The sequence below is a fragment of the Euprymna scolopes genome, chromosome 4, assembly GCF_053919585.1.
Source record: "Euprymna scolopes isolate OS-2025 chromosome 4, ASM5391958v1, whole genome shotgun sequence".
NCBI lineage: Eukaryota > Metazoa > Mollusca > Cephalopoda > Sepiida > Sepiolidae > Euprymna > Euprymna scolopes.
Window position 1 is genome coordinate 92,831,350 of NC_136485.1, and position 5,673 is coordinate 92,837,022.

At 31.3% G+C, this 5,673-nt stretch overlaps 1 pseudogene; it reads right to left on the reverse strand.

Annotated features, from left to right (window-relative positions):
- Positions 1-4,810: 4,810 nt before the first annotated feature.
- On the reverse strand, positions 4,811-4,926 carry LOC145274302 (U2 spliceosomal RNA; annotated as a pseudogene).
- Between the last annotated feature and the right edge of the window lie 747 nt (positions 4,927-5,673).

Sequence of the window (5,673 nt, forward strand, 5' to 3'; positions counted from 1 at the left end):
ACAAGAAAAAAAGTAAGAAAATCCGCAACAATGAGAAAAGAAAAAAAAATCCGCAACAATGTGAAAAGTAAAAAAAAATCGTAACAATAAGAAAAGTAAAAAAATGAGCAACAATAAGAAAAGTAAAAAAAACATCGCCACAATAAGAAAAGTAAAAAAAATGAGCACCAATAAGAAAAGTAAAAAAAATGCGCAACATTAAGAAAAGAAATAAAACGCAACAATAAGAAAAGTTAAAAGGCAAACGGTGCAGAACATAGTAAAAAAATCGCAAAAATGAGAAAAGTAAAAAAATCGTAACAATAAGAAAAGTAAAGAAAACGTAACAATAAGAAAAGTAAAAAAAATCCGCAACAATTAGAAATGAAAAGATCGCAACAAAATGAAAAGTAAAAAATTGCAACAATAAGCAAAGTAAAAAAAAATCGCAACAAGAGACTTGTAAAAGTAAAAAAAAATCCGCAACAATCAGAAAAGTAAAAAAAAATTGCCACAACAGGAAAAGTAAATAAAATCGCAACACTAAGAAAAGTAAAAAAAAAAATCGCTTATTATATTATTTCATTACAAACGCACCGGTCAATTAACTCACATTTTATCATTTCTCATAATTATTGAATATGTTACAATGTTCGACAATAATTGTTCCTAATTTCAGCCCACATTATCGCCCCTCCCTTTACTAAAATATTAAATTTGATATATTGTATCGGCTGATTATTTTATAAAAAAAACACAACTATAAATTAACTCACATTTAATCATTTTTAATAATTCTTAGATATGCTACTAATTTTGACAATAATTTTTCATCATTTAAACTCACCATATAACACACCTTACTAAAATAATAACTTTGATATATTGTCTAGGCTGATTATTTCATTACACACACATCAATCAACTAACATTTCATCATTTTTCGTAATTCTTGGATATGTTACTAATTTCGACAATATTTTTTTATAATTTAAACCAACGTTGTCGCCCAACCTTACTAAAATAATAACTTTGATACATTTGCTGGACTGATTATTTCATTACAAACACACTAATCAATTACCCTCCATTTCATCATTTTTCATAATTCTTGGGTATGTTAGTAATTTCGATAATAAATTTTCATAATTTATACCTACATTACTGCCCCCCCTTAATATAATAATAATTTTGAAATATTGTCTGGGCTTATTATTTTATTACAAACACACTAATGCATGAAATCACATTTAATCATTTTTCATAATTCTTGGATATGTTACTTATTTCTACAATCATTTTTCATAATTTTAACCATAATTTTCGCCCTTCCATCTTTACTAAATAATAACTTTGATATATTGTCTTGGCTGATTATTTCCTTACAAACACACTAATCAATTAACTAATATTTCATAATTTTTTTTCGTAATTCTTGGATCTTACTAATTTCGACAATAATTTTTCATAATTTAAGCCCCCTTTATCTCCTTCCCCTTTACTTATATAATAACTTTAATATATTGTTTAGGCTGATTATTTTATTATAAACACACCAATCAATTAAATCACATTGGGACATTTTTCGTAATTCTTGGATACGTTACTAATTTCGACAATAATTTTTTATAATTTAAACCATCTGTTATATTTTGTTATTATCATCATCATTATTATTATAATTATTATTATTATTATTATTATTATTATTGTTGTTGTTGTTGTTGTTGTTATTGTTCGTTGTTAGGAAGTCTTATTAAAAGTGAGTCTTAGAGAGTCTTATTAAGAGAGATGTTGCGTTCTGTGTTCGTGTTATGAAGAGATTCATATATATAAAATGTTCATACTTAGAAGTGTAGTAGAAGCTCTTAGAGTGAGGAGACAGTGTTGAGACAGTCTTAGTCTTCACATTGTTGATATGAGATGTAGAGACATTGTGTATGTGAAGACATTTTAAAACACATGATATATAAGAAATATAATGACAATTTCACTTTACCTTTTGGTAGAATTACAACACAAAGACGACGTTTATAAAAACACATGATGATGCGTTTATTTCTTCTTCGACTGGTCGGTGGTTTTCTTAGTCAGGAATTCACAGTTTTACATTCTATGTTTCAAAGGTGACCGTCTCGCTTCCAGACGTTCGACTGTCCATCTCTGGACTCCAGACTGTCGTCCGTCGTCCTCTGCTTAACTCTAAAGTTTCTAACTATATCGAGAACTTCCCATTTTCCATGGCGTCATACACATGTTAAAACATGTGTCTTCTTTCACGTGTTCTGGAAATGCGTGTCCAAAACATGTTCCTTTGTTTACAAAAGGAATTTTAACCTATATTTCCAGTAACCTATATTTCCAATATGTTAAAAACATGTTTATTAAATTATCCTATAGTTTCATTCCTCAATTCAATTTCATAACAGAATTGACAAATGCACATTCCTTTTCTTAAAACTATTTTATCTCTAAGCTAAACAATGGTTTGTTTTTTACATTCCATTTTCTAATTCTCTCTCGTAATCTATTTCTAAACCTAAATTACAAGGTTCGAATTTCGTCTATTCTATTTCATTTTTACATTTAACTAATCTCCTATTTTTATACTTACATGAAAAGGGAACAGCCCTTATCATGTAACACATCCTCGTCGCCCTCTCTTACTAAAAAAAATACTTTGATATATTGTCTGGACTGATTATTTAATAAAAGCACAACTATCAACTCATACTTCGTAATTTTTCTTAATTCTTGGATATGTTACTAATTTCGACAATTATTTTTAATATTTTTAACCCACATTATCAACCCCCACTACTAAAATAATAACTTTGATATATTATCTGGGATGATTATTTCATTTCAAACGCACCAATCAATTAACTGTCATTTCGTCATTTTTCATAATTCTTGGGTATGTTACTAATGTCGACAATCATTTTTCATCATTTTAATCCACATCATCGCCCCACTTACTAAAATAACAACTTTGATATATTGTCTGGTCTGAGTATTTCATTGCAAACACACTAATGCATTACATAACATATTATCATTTTTCATAATTCTTGGATATGTTACTAATTTTGACAATTATTTTTCATAATTTAAACCATCCTTATCGCCCCTTCTTACTAACATAATTACTTTGATATATTTCCTGTGCTGATTATTTTATTATAAACACACAATCGATTAACTCACATTTAATCTTTGTTCATAATTCTGCATATGTTACTAATTTCGACAATAATTTTTATAATTAAAAACCCACATTATGCCTCCCTCTCCTACTTATATAATATATTTGATATATTGTCTGGGCTTATTATATCATTACAAACACACCAATCATGTCACTCACATTTCATAATTTTTCATAATTCTTGGATATGTTACTAATTTCGACAATAATTTTCATAACTTTAACCTACTAATGTCGCTCCCCCTTACTTAAATAATAACTTTGGTATATTGCCTGGACTGATTATTTCATTACAAACAAATCAATCAATTCAGGGAATTCTCATAGTTTCACCTATCTTATCCAATCCTGGGTGACGCAACATATTCTGCTAATATACATCGTTCACCTATTTCATTCGATCCCGGGCGACACTGAGTATTTTGCTACCATATGTTTTCCACTTATCTCATTCAATACTGGGCGACACTTTCTGATAGTATATATTTGCATATCTCATTCAATTCCGGGGCTGACTTCATGTCCGCCACCCCACTGTTGAAAATATACATTATATAAAGTAATGTTTTAATCGTAAACTGCTTCAGCCATTTCCGGGACTGACTTTATATCCCCAATCCACTGCTTAAAAGATACATGAAATAATGTAATGTCTAAATAGTAAACTGTTTCAGCCATTTCTGGAACTGACTTATAATCCCCACCCCCCTGTTGAAAATATACATGAAATAAATCGTAATAATAATATGTATAATAATAATGTATAAATCGTAAACTCTTTCAGCCATTTCCGGGACTGATTTCTTATCTCCCATCCTACTGTTAAAAATATACATTAAATAAAGTAATGCCCAAAACGTAAATGGTTGCAGCCATTTCCGGAACCGACTTCATATTTCCCACCCCAATGTTAAAAATGTACATTAAATAAAGTAATGTGTAATGCGTAAATGGTTTCACCCATTTTCGGGACTGGTTTAATATCCCCCACCCCACTGTTAAAAATATACATGAAATAAAGTAATGTTTAAATCGTAAACGGTTGGAGTAATTTCCGGGAATAACTTCATATCCCGTAACCCACTGCTTAAATATACTTGAAATAAAGTAATGTTTAAATCATAAACTGTTTCAGCAGTTTTTCGAAAGTAATACATAAAAACATTAACATGGTTAGGGATTAGGCAATCATTGCTTCAACATGAATTTCTGAGTGTAGTATCAGTTTCAGCATTCCAGTGACTTAAACCCCCCCCCTTGATGGTCTTGGTTGATGGAGAAGAAATCCTTCATTACTGATACAATTCTTATTTTTGTTATTGACCAGAGTGCCTCTTTTGGGGAGCTGGTATCTCCTTAAATTTTTAACCAACCTCATGTCCAATTCCGCCCTTGTGGGGAGGCAAGTAAACAAAAAAAAATATTCAGAACGGACATTTTCCAGATCATTTTATAATTAATCAGAAGTGACATTTCCAGGGCATTTTGTAATTAGATCAGAAATAACTTTTTCCAGTTACATTTTTAATATTAAAACTTTGTTACATTAAACATAGTACCTATTCACAATTCCTCCCAAGGGGGGGGCAGATTTAGACACCAGGGTCGTTTTTAATGAGGAGAAAAAATTGTCTTAGTCGTAAAGGATTTCTCTTCCACTAAGAGAGGAGAAATTGAAATATAGCACCTAAAGAACAGATACTACACTTTGATCATAGCCAAAAGGCCAAGAAAGACAAATCATTTTTATTAGCTTTGCCTCAACAGCGACACCAATTTTTTTTTTTAATATTTCAATTTTTTTTTCAAGGGTGACAAGGTTTATTTGGAATATTCCGCTTTTTGGAATATTCCACTTTCCTTTTTTAGGGATGCACAGCATGATAACTGACGGAGCGATAAGCGTAATAATATAATGATAATAATAATATGACAACAATACGGAAATTATTTTCAGTGAATAGTTGCATGTTTTGTAAAGGTATGTAAGACACAAAGGTCATAAAAGTGTCTATATTGTCCAGAGTGTAGTACTTACCAACACAACAAACGCCCTCGTGTTTGTGCCTTGTCATGCGCGACAACAAAACTTGGGTTTTTATAAGCGGAAGTCTCGAGGTTGTCAGGAATCTACAGGCGCATGCGCAAGAGAAGGGATTGAGATAGTGGTATAAAGGCAGGTCGAGTGAGAAGGTTGTTGTTGTTGTTGTTGTTGTCATTGGACGTTACAGTGACGCGTGCGTTAGCAGGTGATTAAGAGGCAGTTTATTTTTGTGTGTCAAGTCGCGCACCTCGGTGAAGGTCATATAAATCGTTCACCTCAGTGAAGGTGAAGGTCATAAGCTATTTCGGCGATTTCATTTTGTCTCTTTTCCTGGACAACTATGGCTGGGGCAAAGTTTGATTTAAAACTGATACCCGAATTCGACGGATCCACTTCTGTTGTCGACTGGGTCGAAAGGGTTGAGCTGACCTGCAACCTCTGT